The sequence below is a fragment of the Thermobia domestica genome, chromosome 4, assembly GCF_964235325.1.
Source record: "Thermobia domestica chromosome 4, izTheDome1.hap1.1, whole genome shotgun sequence".
In the NCBI taxonomy this organism is placed as follows: domain Eukaryota; kingdom Metazoa; phylum Arthropoda; class Insecta; order Zygentoma; family Lepismatidae; genus Thermobia; species Thermobia domestica.
The window spans coordinates 110,058,327-110,079,813 of NC_137457.1; positions in this window are offsets into that span (position 1 = coordinate 110,058,327).

The window sequence follows — 21,487 nt, forward strand, 5'->3', positions numbered from 1 at the left end:
TTGTAACTTTCCAACAAATCTTTGTGTTCTGTATATTTCGCAGAGATCTTGCACTTCTTCCCATATGTTAAATATTCTTTCTTTAACTTCGTTGTCAACATGTGTATGTGTAAACAGGTTATCAAAAATTTTCACTTCTTCGAAAGGGTTCTCCTTTGAAAGTATGAACTGCATCATAGTAGCAATGATGTTAACTGTATGCTGAATTTCTGACATTAAAAGTTCATGATAAACTTCCAAATGCGATGTTCTTGAAATTGTTGGAGTTACTTCTCGCTAGAAATTTGTTATTTCCAATAATTCCTAGCATATGAGCTCCCACTGAGCAATAAACTGCTTCTGTTTGTACGTCCTATTATTCCTGATGCAGTTCATACTGATGCAGTTCTGAGATCTGTTGATTGTCTACTTCGACACCATATTAGTTCCCATTGCTGTGAACTTGCGATCGAATCTTTTAACAGCATGTTTCCCTTCCGGGATTGCACTGAATACTTCGAGGTGTGTTAGCCGCCTCCGCATATCCTCAAAGTAGACTGAACTCCAAAGTTGGTAATTAATACAAACACAGCTAGTAAAGGCGGAAGTTGTTAAAAAGTATACAAATGGAGCTCCCATAGTTCTCGTCTGTCTGCACGCATTACGTTTCTAAACGATATAACCATTTACTAGAAATTATCACAGAATAGAAAGTACTCCGATGATTTCCTACCCTCTGGTATAAATATCTCAAAATCACTTAGAAGACATGTCCTCTGAACTGACTGGTAAGCACTTTTGCATTTTTCAGGAAACTTAAAAACATGGGCATAAAAGAAATATGGATTCATTCGGTATTAGAGATTCTACAAAAATGGCTCCCATTCATTATATAGCAGCTTCCTTGGGTCATAAATATCCTTCCGTTTTACCCTCTGTTCACGCTTTATCTTGTGCATACTACGCCGGTAAATTTGGTACGAAGAAAGCAGTTTTAGATTGTAACCCTACGACGCATTTGAAAGAATTTGGAATTACATGTCAACCACCTCACAATGTTTTAGAGTGTGCTGAGGGATATATTGTTCAAGAGTTAAAGAACGGTACGACTTGCAATACACTTGAACACAAACTATGGTTATATATACATGGAAAAAAATGTGTCGTTTCAGGAACTCTTTCCTAGAAGTAACAGTGCTCTTGAGTTCTTGAAAAGAGCTTTTTTCATAGCCATACGCAATTACACCTGTTTGGATGAACATTGAGTAAATTTAGACCCTCAAATGTTTGGATTTGAACTGAGCAACGGAGCTATTATGCCTAGAAAACGATTCAATGTTTTGCACTGTATTTAATTCAAATATGTAATTGCCTAAAATGTGGAACGTGTGCCTGTTTTTGTTGGATATCAGAAATCGAGTGCTGCTTATTCTGTAAGTGTAGAAGTATCGCAAAACACAAAACTGATTGCAAAAATCCATATACCTAGATTGTTTTGAGTAAATGCTATTGTAAGTTATATTTAAGCTTGAGACTAAATTAATAACAAGCAAACTAAGCAATAAGCGGTATTATTATTATTATTGTTATTATTATTATTATTCCATAAAATAAGCTATATGAGGTGTTAGTTATGTTAAATGATATTAGTGAAAAATGTGATTCCTTGAAGGCTGAACTGATATCGATGAAACAAGAATATATAAAATTAAATGAATTGCTATCAGCCAATAATAAAGCTCGTACATTTGCTGAGGTGATAAATAGTTCAATACCCTCTGATCAAAAAAAGGTGCAAGGTGATTCTATGACTGTCATGGTCAAGGACAATGAATCACCTTCTAACAGTTTACAACAGGAAACAAGTGTTGGTGAATTTAAGCTGGTAACCAAACGCCCAAGGCGAAACAACCAAGAACTGCCGGGTGGAACAAAAACTACAACCTTATCTGACTCTGAGAACAGGAATCGTAATACTTTAATGCAAGGAAAGAATGCCACGGGCAAACTGAAAGTAAACAAAAAAGGTCCTCGTACGTCTGCACTGTTTGTGACGAAACTCGATCCTAGTGTTTCGTGTAAAGATCTTTCTGCATTTGTAAAAGAAAGTGCTAATGGTAATGTTACTAAATGTGTACAGTTAAAGACAAAACACAGTAGTTATTCCTCGTTTTATGTAGCTGTAAAAGAAAATAATTTTGATTGTATCTATAATTCGAATGTCTGGCCAGATGGTGTCTTATTTACTAAATTTATGGGTCGACTAAAGGAAGAAATTGTGTGCCATGAAGTTAGAACAGAGAAGGTGGATAGTAAAGGTAAATAAATAGCATAAACTAGTATAAAATAAGTATGACGCACTTGCGATTATATTATCAAAATGCTAATGGAATTAATACGAAAGAACGGTATTTATAGATGAAGTAAATTGTAATGACTTTGATATTTATTGTATCACTGAAACTTGGTTGAAAGAAACGAATCAACACTTTGTACAATTATCAAATAGTTACAATACTATACGTAAAGATAGAAACTTGGCACTAGTAAACAAGACTAAGGGTGGGGGTTGTATAGTTGTCATAAGAAAGGAGTATGCATATGAAATTATAACTCTCCCAGATGATATTCTTGATATTATTATAATTAAAGTTTTAATCCCTGGCAACAAGCCATTATTATTGTGCTTGCATTATATTCCCCCTGACTTACCATTAAAGAGTTTTATTAACTATTGTGAATGGTTAACCACTTTTCTAATAAAAAAATGTGACCTCATAGTTTTAGGTGATTTTAATGTAGGTGGAAGAGATTGGGCTAATGGAACTATTACCACATATAACTATTACACTATGAAAAAAGCTGACAAAGTAATTGAATTAAGTAATATACTTAATGTAAAAAAAATGAATAGATCGTATGATCCTAATAGGAAAGATAAAGATTAGACCTGTTGCGAACCAACATGGATAATAGTTCTATTGTATATGTTGTCCCACCTTTAATTTAAAAAAATGACCGCTTCCACCCACCTTTTGTGTTTGAATGGGAAGTAATTAAAAGTAATAATAACAATCAAGACAATATCTCTAACCAAACAAAAGTTTTTGATTTTAAGAATGCTGACTTCTTAGGTGTATATCAGGGTATCAAGGCAATGAATGAATCGAATGAAGATACAAGTGATATTAATACTATGACCAACAGTTTCTATGATAGTATATATAATGTTCTAAATACTTATGTACCTAAGAAAGTAGTCATTAATAAACCCAAGTTTAAATACCCCTGGATGAATAGGGAACTAAAAACTTTGATAAATGAGAAAACTAAATGTTTCGTCAAAGCAAGAGAAACCAATGACAGTATGTGCTATCAAAGGCATTCTACATTGCGTAAAATTGTAAAAAAGAAATATCTAGAAGCTAGAAAAGCCTATTATCTTAGAAAACAGCATTGTTAGGGACAATAAGGTCTTCTGGAAAGTGTTCAAAAACTCAGATAACAAAAAATTACCTAAGGAAATGAAATATAATGATACAGTAGCTACTGCACAGACTGATGTTGTGGAGTTGTTTAAAGACATGTTCAGTGAAAATTTTAATTTGGGACTAAGTCATGTAAATGGCCATAACATGTATTCTACATTACCTATTTGTAGCGGAGATATAATTAATATATCTAATATTTCTGAATCGGATGTCCACAGTGCAATTAAACAGATGAATGGAGGTACTTCTCCTGGTCCAGATAACATACCGTACTATATAATGAAAGCATGTGGTACTGAGTTATCACCCATTCTAGCAAATATATTCAATGAATCACTCAGATGTAGAGAGTTTCCATCGACATGGAAACAAGTATACATTGTACCTGTACATAAAACAGAAGATAAAAGTAATATGAAAAATTATTTTCCAATTACATTAGTAAATGCATTTAGTAAGATATTTGAAATAATAATACATAACCATTTATACTTTAATGTAAAAAATAATCTAACTGAATTTCAGCATGGGTTTTATAAAGGCAGATCAATTGTTACGAATCTTGTACATTTTACAGATTTTACGTACTTAGCTCTTAAAAATAGACTACAGGTTGACACTATATATATTGATATGTCAAAGGTTTTCGACTCTATAGAACATGGACTTTTAGTTCGTAAATTATCCAATGTTGGTCTATCTTCTCAGTATAATCGATGGTTCCAAAGTTATTTATCAAACAGAGAATATAGAGTTAAAATTGGTCATGTAACTTCCAGCATTGGCTGTATAAAGAATGGTATATCTCAGGGATCTCCTTTAGGGCCACTTCGTTTTTCATTATTTATTAATGATTTGACGGAAAAGGTTAAATTCCCAAATATATCTGATGATTTTAAGTTATTTAGAATAGTGAATAGCGAATACGATAACTACTTACTCCAAAAAGACTTGGATAGTATTAGTATATGCTGTAAAAATAATCTACTGAAAATAAACTGTAATAAAACTAAATGTATTTCATATACCAATAAGACGCAATACTATGTTAGCAAATATGTCTTAGATGGAATATCTCTGCAGAAAGTTGAAAAGATGATAGATTTAGGCATAACATTTGGCATGAATATGAAATTCAACTATCACATTAATGACATAGTACATAGAACACGAAAGACTATAGGGTTTGTATTTAGACAGTGGCCTGAGTTTAAAAATGCAAACACATATGTATATCAATTTAAGGTACTTGTAAGACCCAGATTAGAATTTGGTGCAATTATATTTAATAATATATCCACATTATGTGGCAAAATTGAATCGGTTCAAAAATGTTTCATTAGGCTATTGTGTAGAAATATGAAAAAAGATTATTACTCTCATAGTTATGATTACTGGAACGAATACTTGGTGTTGCAAGAGTTACATGTAAGAAGAAAAATGATAGAGAGAAACTTTATTCAGAAAATCTTAGACAATAGATATAGTAGTGAATACTGCCTACATAATATAGGTATAATGGTACCAACATATAATCTTAGAAAAGCATCGGATATGGTTCCCATTAATAAGAATTCTATAATCTTAAGAAAACTGACAAGTTCTTTTAATTATTATCGGGATAATTGTATTTATTAAATAGACGTATAGATTTTATTAGGTATGTATATTTTATATAGTATATTTGTATGTTTGACGGTATCCTTGTTTTAAGGACAATTTGAAGAAAATAGACTAACTATTTTAATGAATAATGAAGTAATTGTGTTTATCGAGATAAGATACAAGTCATAAAATTATGTATATAAAATAAGATAGACAATGACCTCCTATCGTCGAAACAAATGTGTTATTAAAATTAAGAGGAATGTAAGATGTGTGTTATAACCCTTAGTTCTATGACTAAGTGCTGTATTTTTGCTATCTGGCTGTTCATGGCACTAAAATAAATATTATTATTATTATTATTATTATTATTATTATTATTATTATTATTATTATTATTATTATTATTATTATTATTATAACTACTATTACTTACTTTTATTACATTACAAAAAAGTGGTAAAGAATAAATATGCCTTAGAAATTTCGTTTATATACATATATGTATAAAACGAAGATACATAATAAATTTTCATAATATTCGAGTGCTGCGCCATTAACAGCCATTGGCAGGTACAGCCTACGCCATTTACAGCCTCTGCGCTTGACCCCAAACAAAGTAGAAAATTATTAAAAATATAAGAATGAATTTGATACGTTGGAAAGCTTTTATTAAAATCTCTTTTGTTCACTTTACAACTATTCAATATCTTGGTAGCATGTTACATTATTTGATGATGAACATAAAAAATATATTAACGAAACAGTATTTTTGCCATTTAGGGCGCCATTATTAAACATGGCGACCACATATGATAACTAAGTTGTAAGTTGCCTTGTTGGGCGCCGTTCTGGGCCGCTGGATTTAAGATTCAGGACAACTATATAAAGAATTTAAGGGGTTAGAGTTTTTGGATATATTTTATCTTTCCAATGAAATAATACTGATTTATTATCACAGTTCTAGACCTAAAGATTTTGGAGCAAAAATTAAGCACAAAATTCATATATTTTAATCATGCTCTTACAAAGTACCCCAGTCATATTGATTCTAATAGGTAATTAAATAGCAGGTTCTTTTATAACGGGAAATCAGCAATATATATTTTCAATTTTATTAAAAAAAAACAAATATCAATTAACAAAGGTGCATCAAAAATACAGAAAAAATGCTGAAACAATTTATAAATATTAATAGTTATGAAATATCTTTGAGTATATTCTCCTTTTATACAAGACAACACGTGTTCAAGTAGGTCAAAACGGTACATTAACTGACACTACTTAATTACTTCAATATTATTATAAATAGTTGATAACTTACTACTTTTTGAATTCCTCCTTTAATTCATATAGATTTTAGAACAATTTAATATATCTCAATATGTGATATAATTTGAATATATTACTAGTTATTTAATTGAAAAAATATAACACTCACCATTAGACAATGACACAATTATGCCCATTAAATACCAGCCAGGAGACTATTTCACGATATTGCCTCTGAATTTCCTGAAAACTATTACACACCAAAAATATATATGTATAATAATATTATATAACACTGAATTAACTTCATGAGAACTTTTACATATTCAACTAATTCACCACTTAGATCACTTGAACTATAAGATCAATAACTGTATTCTGATTACTATTAATATAAGATATAGAACCAGCATAAATTCGATGTGCCCAGTTCTACATTTCGTTCCGAATGGCCGGTCAGGTTACCCGCAGCTCATTCGAAACTCAGTAGTACCATAGTTTTTCTCTAGAGGCGCTGCATATGCCGAGTGCTCGGTAGTTTAACATAACCTATAGGATAACATGATTTCTCTTTCTTTTTCTTTATATCCTAGTGTAATAAACTACCACACGCAACAAAGTTTAGTTAGAAATAATTGTATGTCCATTTTCCTTACTCACGCGTGAAACGGCTTGCAATTTTTATTTATTAACAAGTTACAGTGTTAAAATTGTTACAGGTCATTTTCCATGGTCGCAATTTTGAAGCCGCCAATTCATGGAAGTTTGGGGGTGAAAGACAAACACCCAACTTTTTTTACTTCTTTACGGACACAAGAATATATTTCAGTAACAATTTCCTCCATACACGGACGTGCATACAGAAGTGTTGTAAGCTGCTGGACTAATAAGGGTTTGGCATGTTTTTCCATCCCTATTTTAACATAGCAAGAGTTATATAAGGCTATGAGCACGGAGACTACGAACGCACTCATGTGTAACCTAGCAAAGACTACTAATAAAACAGAGAATAATGGGGGTTTATTCGTTCTCTTTTATGACCAGTTTCTTCAACCCTCATTTTAACAATGGAGAAATTACACAGAGACTACGAACACCTATTTTCGCAAAACTCTATGTATAAAAGAATATCTCTAATTTTTAACCACTTTTTAACATAGCACATATTACAACAATAATCTAATAGAGCAGAGAATATGAACGAATAGCAGGAGTATACTCTTTCCCTTTTATCAACACCTATCTAACATAGCAGAAATTGCACAAGCCTTCATCTAGTACTGCATGTCCCAAAAGTACTGACCAACAAGGTCAAAAGTCAAAAATTTGAACCCGAAAAAGTCGTAAACGGAGACACACATCGAAGTGGTATTTCCACACTTAGTAACAGGCCATCATTTACTACATGTCCAAAAAGTACTGAACATCAAAGTCATAGGTCAAATATTTAAACTCAAGTAAATCGTAAACGGCGAGACGTATTGAGTTCGTGTTTCCATATTTAGCAATAAGTCATCAAATACATGTCCCACAAAAACTGATAATCAAGGTCAAAGTCAAATACTTCAACTCAAATAACTTATAAAGGGACTCACATATTGAGGTGGTTTCCACATTTAGTAATACAATATCTAGTATAACATGTCCCAAAAGTATTGACCATCGAAGTTGAAGGTCAAATATTTAAACCCGCATAACTGGTAAACGGAGCCACATATTGAGGTGGTGATTCCACATTATGTAGTGTCATCAACTGCCGTGTGTCCCAAAAATACTGACCATCGAGGTGAAAGGTCAAATATTTAAACCCGAATAAAATTTATACGGTGAAACGGATTAGAAGTGTTTCCAGATTTAGCAACAGGTCATCAAACACTACACGTCCCAAAAGTACTAATCTTTGAGGTCAAAGTTCGAATATTTAAACACGAAAAACTTTTAAGCTGAGCAACACATGGAGTTGCAGTTTCCAAATTGACTAATAGGACATGAACTACTACATGTCCCAAAAGTACAGAACATCGAGGTCTTATGTCAAACATTTAATCTCGGAGAACTTGTAAACGCAGTCACATATTAAGGTTATTCTTTCCGTGATTAATAATACATCAGGTGCAGAATGTCCCAGTAGGTCTGATCATCGAGGTCATGGGTCAGACATTTAAACCCGAATAACTCGTAAACGAAGTTACATATTGAGGTGCTGTTTCCACATTTAGTAATACGACATAGAGTACAACATATCCCAAAAGTGCTGACCTCGGTCAATAGTGAAATATTTATTTATTTTATTTATTTATTTAACAATCACCAGCTACAGCTCAGAGGCCATTTTACACTGGATATACAGCAACAATAACAATGGAAAGGATTTGGAAAGGCATCGGCAGGGACTGTTTAGTAGGTACCATCCCGGCATTTGTCTGGTAGGACTGAGGGAAACCCTGGAAATCCTCAGTCAGGATGGTCGGATTCGAACCCGCGACTTCCCGAATGTGAAACCAACGCTCTACCACTTGAGCTACTTTGCTAGGTAAACTCGAATAACCCATAACGGAGTCCCGTATTGATGTGGTGATTCCACATTCGTAATAGGTCATCTACTACCTCGTGTCCCAAAAATACTGACGACCGAGGTAAAAGGAAAAATATTTAACCCTTAATAACTTGTAAAACGAACGAGGGAAAAATTTGGGTGCCCCATTTAGTAATAGGTCACCTAGTACTACATATCATTAAAGTGCTGACCATCGAGATGAAAGAACAAATATTTAAACGCAAATAACTCGTAAGCGGAGACACATATTGAGGTGCTGTTTCCAAATTTAGCAACAGGACATCAACTACTACATGTCCCAAAAGTACTGACCATCGAGTACAAAGAGTAACCTCGAATCACTCGTAAGGCGGGCCACATATTGAGTTGATGTTTCCACATTTGGTCATCGCTATATGTCCAAAAAGTGTTGACCATGAAGTCGAAGGTGAAATATTTAACCTTCAAATAACCTGTAAACAGAGCGACGGATATATTTGTGTAACTTATTCACTTTTGTATAAAGCAAAGAAAAACTTAAAAAGGAATACATTTGAGCAAATTATTTGCTATTGTATTAACGAGAAAAAGCCAAGAAAGGCAATTTTAAATAGTATAGTATTTTATACCTTTTTGCGGTATTCAAATAAAGGGAAAAGTTAATTTATGCCAAGCAAAAATAGCTATGATATTGCATTTTAACAAGCAGGGAATTTTGTATCATCCTGTACTATTTAAAGAAAGCAAGGGATAATTTTGGTGTGACCTATTCAAATTTGTACGAACGAAGAATGTCATTTTAACTATATGATTATTTTACACCATTTAGTACTATTTAAACAAACAAAGAAATAAATTAATACTAACCGAGAAAAGGAAAAATGCCCATTTTAGTTAGCTCAGAATTTACGGACCTTCGTATTACTCAAATAAACGAAAGGATAAATTTGGATGTACTACTTCTTATACCAATCAGAAAAAGGGACATTTTAAGTAGCAGAGTATTTTATACCAGTTTGAGTTATTTAAACAAACAAAGGAATATATTAGTACTAACCAGAGAAAGCGTAAAAGGTACAGTTTACCTAGTGCAGAATTTATGTACCTTTTGTATTACTCCAATAAACGAGAAAAGAGCCATTTTAAATTTCTGCCATAAACCTTTCTGTGCCATAAACGAAGCAATTAATTTGAGTGGTTTATTTACTCTTGACCAACAAGAAAAAACGAGAAACTATCTGAGTATTTTATACCATTTTGTACAATTTAAACAAAAAATAATAAACTTGTACCAATAAGAAAACAGTGATAAATGCCATTTTAGCTAGCTCAGAATGTTATACATTTCTGTGCTACTCAGGCAAACAAAAAATAAATTTGAGTGACGTATTCAATTTTGTGCCAACGAGAAAAAAGCGAATACGGAATATTTTAACTAGGTGAGATTTTAAACTATTTTCTACTATTTAAATAAACAAAGGAATAAACTTGTACTAATCACAAAAAGAAAAAGTTAATTTTACCTAACTCAGAATTTATGTACCTTTTGTATTACCGCTATAAACGAAAGAATAAATTTATACTAACCAGAAAAACAAAAAATAAAATTTTGACTAGCTCTGAATGTTATACCAGTTTGTACTCTTTAAATAAATAAAGGAATAAACTAGTACTAATTGGAGGAAGGGAAAGCGCCCATATTAATTAGCCCAGAATTTAGGGACTTTTGGACTACTCCAATAAAAAGAGAATAAATTTAGTTGTTCTATTTTTATACCAACCAATAAAGGGATCATTTTCACTACCTCTGTATTTTATATCATTTTGTACTATTTAATTAAACAAAATAATAAATTTGTACTAACCAGGAAAAAGGTAAAATCACAATTTTAACTAGCGTAGAAATTCTGTACCTTTTGTACTACTCCAATCAACAAAAGTTTATTTGAGACATCTATTTAATTTTGTACCAAGCAGAAAAGGTGAAGAGTGAATAAATTTTGTTGGCTTCTTTACTCTTGTATTATGGAGAAAAACGTGAAGAAGATCTATTTCAACTAGCTCAGACTTTCTGTACCTTTTTGTGTTATTCAAATGGACGAAAGAATAAGTATGTACCAACCTAAAAAGGCTAAGAAGAATCATTTAACTAATTCAGTATTTTACACCTTTTCGTGGTATTTAAATAAAGAAAGTAATAAATTTGAGCGGTCCATGTTATTTTTGTACCATTCTGCAGAAAAATTCTGTGGTAGTTCATGTGGCACCTTTTCGCCTTTTTTTGGTTTATGGGAATAGTACAAAGGTTCATATATTCCTTTGTTTGTTTAAGTATTACAAATTAGTATAACATGCTCAGCTGGTTAAAATGGCACTTTTCTGGTTTTATAAAAAGTGGAACATCCAAAAATTATTATTTCGTTTATTGGAATAGTACAAAGGACCGTAAATACTGAGTTAATTAAATGGACCTTTTTTCTTTCTCCAATTAGTAATAATTTATTGTTTGTTTCTATAAATAGTATAAAATGATATAAAATACTCAGCTAGTTAAAATTTTTGTTGTTTCAAATTTGAACAATTCACACAAAATTATCCCTTGTCTTGTTTTAAAAAATATTATGGGATGATATAAAATTTTCTTTCAGTTAAAATGCCGTACATTTGTATTTTCTGCTTCTATAATTTATTTTTTCGTTTATTTTAATAGCCCATAGAGGTATAAAACACTCAACTATTTAAAGTGGCCTTTCTTGTCTTTTTTCTCGTTAATATAAAAGTATATAAGCACTAAAATTTACTCTTTCTTCGCTTTTCTGCTCTGTACAAAACATAATATGTTACACAAAATTATCGGTTGTTGTGTTTGAAAGTTACTAAGGGTTAGATGTTTGACCTTTGACATCCACGGTCAGCATTTTGGGACGTGTAGTAGTTCACGATCTGTTACTAAATGTGAAAACAGCACCTCAGTACGTTGCTCAGTTTTGAACTCGATGGTTAATACTTTTGGGACATGTTGTACTAGATGTAGTATTACTAAATCTGGAAACGTCATCTCAATATTTGGCTCTGCTTACAATCGATTTGAGTTGAAATATTTGACTTTTGACTTCGATGGTCAGTACTTCTGGGACGTGTAACAGTTCATGATGTGTGACTAAATTTGGAAAAAGCCCTCAATATGTGGCTCCGTTTACGAGTTATTCGAGTTTAAATATTTGACCTTTGACCTCGATGGTTAATAATTTCAGGACGTGTTGTACTGAATGACGTGTTACTAAACGTGGAAACACCACCCCAATATGTGGCTCCGTTTACGAGTTATTCAGGTTTAAATATTTGTTGTTTGACCTCGACGGTCAGCACTTTTGAGACATGTTGTGCTTTAGGGCCTATGTCTTAATAGTAAATGTGTAAACATCACCTAAAATTGTGACTCCGTTTGCGAGTTATTCAGATTTAAATATTTGACTTTCGACCTCAATGATTAGTACTTTTGGGACATCCAGTAGTTGATGTCTTATTGTTTAATTTGGAAACACGTCTGCAATCCGTCTCACCATATAATAGTTATTCGGGTTTAAATATTTGAACTTTGACGTCGATTGCAATTATTTTGGGAGATGTAGTACTTGATGACCTATTAGTAAATGTGGATACACGTCATCAATACGTCTCGCCGTTTACGATTTATTTGAGTTTACATGCTTAATATTTGACATCGATGGTCAGTGCTTTTGGGACATATAGTAGTTGATGTCCTGTTACTAAGTGTGGAAATACCACCTCAATATGTGGCTCCATTTACGAGTCATTCGATTTTAAATTTTTACTTTTGACCTTGTTGGTCAGAACTTTTGGGAAATGCAGTACTAGATGAATGCATTTGCAATTTCTACTATGTTACATAGGTGTTGATAAAAGAGAAAGAGTGCAGTCCTACAAATCGTTCATATTCTCTGCTGTATTAAATAGGGGTTGTCACCTGTGCTATGTTAAACAGTGGTTAAAAATAGGCGATACTCTATAGGTACAAAAAATAGATATACATAGAAGGTCGCGAAAATAGGTGTTCCTAGTCTTGGTGTAATTTCTCCTATGTTAAAATAATGGTTCAAACTAGTTGTGATAAAAGAGAAAGAATACCCCCATTAGTCTCTGTTTTGTTAGTAGTTTTTTATAGGTTACATTCGAGTGCGTTCGTGGCCTCTGTGCTCATAGGCTTATGTTACTCTTGCTATGTTAAAATAAGGGTGCAAAAATAAACCAAACTCTTATGAGCTCTACTGCGTGTTCATAGTCTTAAGTAATTTCTGCTATGTTCCATAGAGGTAGGAAAATGTACTCATATTCTTATGCAACTCTTGATATGCTAAAATATGTCAAACCTTTTTATTAGCTTTCCTACTGGGCTACTAGTCTTATGTAATTTCTGCTATGTTAAATCAGGTTGGAAAATGTGCTCATAGTCCTATGTACTATGTGCTGTTTTATATAGGAATTGAAAAATAAGTCAATCATACTGTTTTGTTAGCTCTGCTATGTGTTTCGAAAATAGGTGTTCATACTCTTATGTTCTATAGGGGTCATAAAAGAGAACGAAAAAATGAAATGAAATCTTTGAGTTTCACGTTTCACGGCTAGGCCGGTTTGGCTAAATGAGACAGTGATTACGAGAAATGAATTAAATTGTGGAATGAAGAAAGTGGGAGGAAACGGGAGAACCGCGAGAAAACCCACGCACGCGGTGTTTGTCCACCACAAAGTTCACTTGGCGGGAGCAGGGTTTGAACCCGGGACCCCATGCACCAGAGGTGAAAGCTCTACCACTGAGCCACCGCGGCCTCCTATAAAAGAGATCGAGTACTCGTACACCGATTATGTTAGTAATCTTTGCTATGTTTGCCAAAAGTAGTTATATGCTCTGCAATGATATATATTGGTTAAAATAGGGGTCATAAAACAGAATGAGTAAAACCTTGTACTCTTTCTTAGCATTGAAAAGGCGGCATAAAGACTACAAAAAGTTAATAAATCGGGTTACAAAAAATCGGGTAGCTGGTAACAAATTTTTCACCAAGCACTACCACGCTGCTTGCGGGATACAGATATATTCCAATCAGTATTAACCCTATAGAGTGTCGGAAATATCCCGTTTCGGTTCTATTCTGTTTCGGTACTCTGCCGTTTTGGTCCTACGCTGTTTCGGGCTTGTGGCTTTAGATCCTGTTCCCTTCCGATCGTAAGACGGTTTTCGTCTATATATCTTCAAGAAAATGATTGCTACTTATTATTGTGTGATAAAAAAATGAGTTTTTATTATTCCGATTATATGCAAGTAACTGTTTCCGATAATATGCCGTTTCTGTCGTACGCAGTTTCCGTTCTATGCCGTTTCTCTGCGGTTTCTGTCTCGTGCGTAGTCCTGGCCTCCCATCATCACGCCATCCTTCGAAAACTTTTTCAGTTATTTGTACTTCGCTTGCTCCCATTAGCTCTGCAGTAGCTCCGTTTGCTTTTTACCGTTGTCGAGAAAATGGAATATCAAAGTGGGTGGACCAGAACTCACAACTAAAAATAATCGCTGTGGGGAACGGATGGTGACATTAGTTTGTACTTCGTGTTCTCCCATTTTCTCCTCAATTTCTCCGCTTACTCTCCTCCGTTCCCGAGAAAATGAAACTTTAAACTGAGGGGCCAGAAAAAAGTTGTCCCACACCCTTGAATTATAAACAATCACAGAGAGGAAAATATGGTAGCATTCGTTTGTATTTCGTTTGCTCCTAATTGCTCCACAGTAACTACATTTGGTCCCCTGCACTTCCCGAGAAATTGGAACATTAATGTGGGGGACCAGAACAACGTCGTTCGAGCCCTCCACCCAACTAAAAATAATCGGTCAGGGGAACGTATGCTGGCATTCGTTTGCAATTCATTTTCTTCCATTTACTCCGCAGTTTGGCCGTTTGATCCCTTATCGTTCCCAAGCAAATAAAAATTTATGTGAGGGGCCAGAACAACATGGTTCTAGCCCCGAATCAATGGCAGAGAGGACCGGATGGTGGCATTCGTTTGTATTTCATTTGTTACCATTTGCTCCAAATGTTCTACCTTTACTCCCCTGTCGTTCCCGAGAAAATGGAATTTTAAACTGAGGGGCCGGAAAAAGTGATCCTAGACCATCTAATTAAAAGCAATCACAGCGAGGAAGCGACGGTGGCATTCATTTGTACTTCGTTTTCTCCCATTTGCTCCACAGTATCTCTGTTTGCTCTATTACTGTTCCAGAGAAATTAGAAATTTAAGGTATGGGGTAAGAAACATGGTTCCAGCTACCCACACCCAATAGCAGAGAGATGCGGATGGTGGCATTCGTTTGTATTTCGTTGTTCCCATTTGCTCCGCAGATTCTACCTCTGCTCCCCAACCGTTCCTAGAGAATGTAACATTAAACTGATTGGTCAGAAAAGTTATACCAGACCCTCGAATTAAAAACAATCACAGAGAAGAAGAGGTTTTCGCATTTGTTTGTAATTCGTTTATTCCCGTTTGCTGCGCAGTAGCTCCGATTGCTCTATTACCGTTCCCGAGAAAAATGAACATTATAGTGGGGGCTAGAAAAAAGGTGTCCCACACCATCGAATTAAAAAAAAATCACAGAGAGGAAAAGATGATTACATTCGTTTCTACTTCGTTTGCTCCGAATTGCTACGCAGTAGCTCCGTTTGGTCCCTTTCCGTTCCCGAGAAATTGGAACATTAATGTGGGGGCCAGAACAACGTCGTCCGAGCCCCCAACTAAAAACAGTCGCTCAGGGGAACGTATGGTGGCGTTCGTTTGCACTTCATTTCCTTCCATTTACTCCGCAGTTTCGCCGTTTGATCCCTTACCGTTCCCAAGCAAATATAAATTTAAGTGGGGGCAAGAACAACATGGTCCTATCCCCCTGATTAATGGCAAACAGGACCAGATGGTGGCATTAATTTATACTTCGTTTACTACCATTTGCTCCAAATTTTCTACCTTTACTCTCCTACCGTTCCCGAGAAAATTGAACTTTAAATTGAGGGGCCAGAAAAAGTGATCCTAGACCTTCTAAGTAAAAGCAATCGCAGTGAAGACACGATGGTGGCATTCGTTTGTACTTCGTTTGTTCCCATTTGTTCCACAGTATCTCCGTTTGCTCCCTTACTGTTCCCGAGAAATTAGAAATTTAAAGTGGGGGTAAAAAACATGGTTCCAGCTACCCCACCAAATAGCAGAGAGAAGCGGATGGTGGCATTCGTTTGTACTTCGTTGCTCCATTTGCTTCGCAGATTGTACTTTTGCTCTCCTATCGTTTCTAGAAAATGAAACATTAAATTGAGTCGCCAGAAAAGTTGTCCCAGACCCTAGAATTAAAACAATCGCAAGGAGGAAAGATTTTCGCATTCGTTTGTATATCGTTTGCTGCAATTTGTATATCGTTTGTATATCGTTTGCGCAGTACCTCCGATTGCTCTATTACCGTTCCCGAGAAAATGGAACATTATAGTGGGGGGCTAGAACAACGTCGTCCCAGCGCCCTCACGCAACTAAAAATAATCGCTGAGGGGAACGTGTGGTGGCATTCATTTGTATTTTGTTTGCTCCGATTTCCTCCGCAGTTTCTCCGTTTGCTTACCCTACATTTCTGGAGAAAGTTGAACTTTAGAGTGGGAAGAGGCAGAACAAGGTGACCCCAGCACCCCACCCACCTATATGTTATTGCAAGAAACAAGTTCGGGAGGATGACTGTCAGAAACGTGTATGTTAATGAACCTGGCTTTTGAATAACATCAAGGATGGTTTGTTAGACCCTTTCAGTTACATCATAAGTGATGAAGCATTTTTCATCTTGCTTGTCGTGTGAGTTCACAGAATCCGACGTACTGGGCAACGGACAACCCTAAAATTGTTTGTCAAAAACCATTCCAATTGCAGAAAAAGAAAGGAGTTTTGAGTGGTGTAACAGTAAAGCGCATAATTGGAAGATATCTTTTTATATTACCCACAACACGGTTGCATATATGGAATTTCTTGATGCATTTTGAGCTGAATTCGCTGAATATGAAACACAATATTGTTTCTTCAAGGAAGATGGTGTATCATGTCACATTTGTAAGGTATCGTTTTAACGTCCATGATATCATGACTGAGGAATGAAGTGTCTGCAAAGGTATGTCGCCACTACGTTCGCCTGATCTAACAACGTGTAATTTTTTCTTGTGGGACACGTAAAAAGCAAGATCTATGAAACTAATCCACAGACAATACATGAACTGAAAAACAACATTAGCCATGAAGCAGCCGTCATCGATTTCCGAACTTTACAGCGGCTGTATCTGAATAAGTTTGCACGTGCAGAGTTGTGTATTGATGTCGCAGGAGGTCACTTTAAATTTTCTCTATAAATACATTTTTCACTTGTATTTGTCCCTATATTTTACTCTATTTTTATTGTAAATAAATGGTAAGTTGTTTCTGCAATTTTATTCGTTTTCTTTATCCTAACACGTTCTACTTGTATCTGTATATACTGCCCTGTATAAACTATATGAGAAAAAAGCTACACTTGCATGAAATTCAGTACACCCTCTCTTTCCAAATTCAACCCAACGGAATGAAAAAAAAAACAAAGTAAGCCAGTACACAACAACAACAAACAAACAAAGTAAACCAGTACACAAGATTGCATATAGAGACAAATGAAGACAATTGAGGAGATATACCTACTCATTAAGGAATCACATTTACGTTTTGTCATGATTAGGGGGAGGAAGTTGATGACGTAAAATGTATAGATATATGACCTATAAAATGACCTACAAATGTGCAAAACTGACCTAAAATCAGAAAAAATGAATAAATTTCGTGTCGTTGATATTGCTTTATCAGTTGGAAAATGGGAGAAAGAATGATCGTTTTGCGTCAATAGCTGCGAGAAGAACAGAGATAAGGCTACGCATAAGGAAATGAAAATTCTCCATAGACTTCCGCAGTAGAGGTTCTTTAACTCAGTTCAGGTAAAATTATTCACAAGAGCTGTTTTATTGCAATCCCTCCACTCCCATCCCAGCCCATCCTCTTATCAGGTTTCAGTTTCGAATTTTTCACCAGAATTTTCTTCCGCCAATTCGACGCCCTGTTTTGAGAATGGCCTTTTTGTCATTTTTTAGAAAACTAGTATCAATCAATTCTTTTTGCACATTCTTGTTAGAGCCCAATACTTTTCCTTGACCTTTACATCGTACCGGCGGGGCGTTGTCAACAACTAGTATATCTAGATCTTCTCGTAAATTACCATTCTTCAAGAAAATGGGTTGACAGGTGTAAAATTCGCGAAAATAGCTAGAATGAAAAGAACAATAAAAAAAATTCAAAACGTCATAGATACTTACAAAAAATGACTTTAAAATAACCGAAAATGTTAAACATGACCTAAAGTAGAAAAATGTGCAAAATAGTTTTAAAAAATGCGTTTTAAAATTATGATTTTCTAATGCAGAACAAAGTTGTAATCTTATCTCTATTTCATAAGAATCGATTCCTCGATATACAAAAAAAATAATAATTAAAAAATGACATTTCATCAACTTCCACCTCCTTGTGAGGATACTGCTGTCTACACGCTCATTCACTTCTTGTGCTTTCATAAAATGGTGTTACTACTTAATATTCTGAAGGAAAATTATAAGAGAATGTAGCTTCACAATTTTGTATGACTAGGTCACTTTATCATTACAATCGTTGAAACACTCCCACGTGTTGTCGATACGTCGACACTGTGAAACATAGTGTCCAATTTCAAGCTTATTCACTGCATCAACTTGGAGATTTATAAAGAGAACTGCAAAACCAATAACACATTTTAATGTCCACAGAAGATTATTAATAACAAACGATATAGATCTCAACTGCAGATTTTGATAATTGTTACAAGATATTTCTTCACTATGCATAAACTTTTTCTTCGCCAATTCAGCATACACAAAAGGTTCCTCTGTATTTCTGGATGTAATTGCTTCTCCTTTGCAACGGATGAACTTTGAAATTGATGGGTCGTCAACTTAATATCATCGGGTACCTGCTGTGGATTAGATATTACTTTCATGCAACAACAATGTTTGTCAGCCATCGCAACTTCTATGTTTGTTTGTCAGTCTTTAGGAAATGTTTCATTTTCAATTTCAACAAGTAATTTTCTTAACACTCTTTTAACAACGCCTGCAGGAGATGGAAAAAAAAACATGAATGCACATTTGACTGATGTAAAACTGCTTAATCCAATTACCGCTCCTGATAAAATGTGAAGAATATTGTAGTAGAATAGTGTAATTGCTTCGATGCACCACGTTCACTCAGTTTCTCCATCAGCTCTACTACTGCCCTATTATTGCTTGATTTTCTCGAAAAAGATTCACTGTACGAAACTATAGCTGAAGTATTAGTTTTCTGTTTCATGAACTCTCTACAGGAAGGCTCATCGCAGTACAATACTACAAGAGTAGTAATGACAGCATCGAAAGCGCACGTGTTTTTAAAACTGTACTTTATTTTTTCATTTCTCCTAAGGCGTTCTTTATTTCCATTTTTCAACACAGCTTCTGTTGTCCTTTGCATGAAAGGTTCATTGTAAGCCAGGCAGAACTATCTTCGCTGGTATGAAAATCTCCGCTTTGTACCACGTGTCTTACCTGTCGATCCTTTCCAATTTTATTCTGACTCAATTTCCAAGCACTTAAAGCATACAGGTATTTCAGACTCTGTTCATAAGTACTTCTCACACCTCAAGCACACTCCTAAGTTCTGCCGAATTCGGACGGGAGATTTTTTGTGCTTCTCAAATGATAGCACTCAAAACATAACCGCTTTTCACCGAAACCTTCAACCCCGCCACAACTGTACCAAGAGTAGACAAATATGTGAACGTTCTGGCTGCATTGGACACACTTGTGCGCTCCAGTTGGGGTGTTACCATCTTTACACGCTGGACAGTCTTTGTTCGGCGCGTAGTTAAGGTTGAGAGAAGATTAACCGGATGTTCGAGGAACTTGCATAGCATCTGTTGCCTCTCCCGAACGAAAAATAATAGCACTTCCAACATTTACCTGTAACAGCGCAGAATTATACGCTCTTTTCAATTGATGGCACTTAAAGTATAACCGCCTCTCACCAAATCCTTCATCCCCGCACCAACTGTATGAAGAGCTGTCAATGATGTGGACGTTCTGACTGTATTCGACGCACTTGAGCGCTCCAGTGAGGATGTTATTTTCTTTATATGCTGGACAGTCTTTCTTCGGTGCGTGGGTAATGTTGAGAGAAGACGAGCCGGATGTTCAAGGAACTTGCATAGCAACTGTTGCATTTCCCGAAGGAGAAATAATAGCACTTCCAGTATTTACCTGCAACAGCGCAGGCATATACGCACTTGGCACTAAAAATATTATTGTTTGCCAAAAATAAGTAGCGTTGATTGAAGCAACAGAGAGATGAAAGTGCAACCATGGAATGAGATTGGTGAAGGAATACAGTAATTGTGAACTGAATAAATTGTTAACTGAACAAAGATGAGATAAAAATTATCAACGTAAGTAACCAATATCCAGCAATAGCTAAAATAGACTATCCGAATTATTTCACAACTCACAATAAAATAAATTAAATTGATCAAGTATCAATCTCTTATTGTTTTACTTATAGACCCATTTCCTCTTGGATAGTCTGTTTTCTTATGACTAGAGTCCCGGATGCTTATTTGCTTAAATTACCAAAAATCATATATTTATTTATGTGCTTGACATGTTTAAAATGTTAGGGATGGTATCGAGACGAGACGAGACCACACTTTGTAAGTCTCGGTCTCGTCTCGGTTGATAAATAGTGGTCTCGGTCTCGATCTCGTCTCGAGTCAAAAATCGCTGTCTCGATCCCGGTCCGGTCTTAGTCAACACAGATATAGTATCAAGACGAGACGAGAGGAGACATCGTACAGTCTCGGTCTCCTCTCGGTTGGTAAATAGCGGTCTCGATCTCGTCTCGAATCAGAAATCGTTGTTTCGGTCCACAGATGCTTGTCTCGATCTCGGTCTCGGTCTCAAGGACCGAGTATCGGTCTCGTCTCGAAAGTCTCGAAATAAATAGTGTGAAATTAAAATTTTGAACGTATTATTATCGTACAGTCTGTCGTTTCCACTTCTTATTTCTGCCTTATTTTTTGACAGAGTTATTGTATGGTGTACGCTTGTTAATAATATTTCTGGAACCAAAGACAAGTTTTAAACTTCCAAACTATGTTGTGCATATAAGTCGGAAATCTTAGACAGATACCAGAGAAAAGACAGTAAGCGATATCGAGAAATGGTTTCTGCCATTGATTCTGTTTCCAAAGAATAGGTTCCATCTCATCCGTTATTCAAACCAGAAATGTTTCAAATTTGCTATTCCCGGTTCTATCATTTAACCTATAGATGAAAACGGACATACAGGGAGAAGACTTTTTTGTAAGCGATTGCGTGCGTATAGTCAACATATTCTCGTTATCCATAATACTCTATGAAAATTGGAAATAAAATAATTT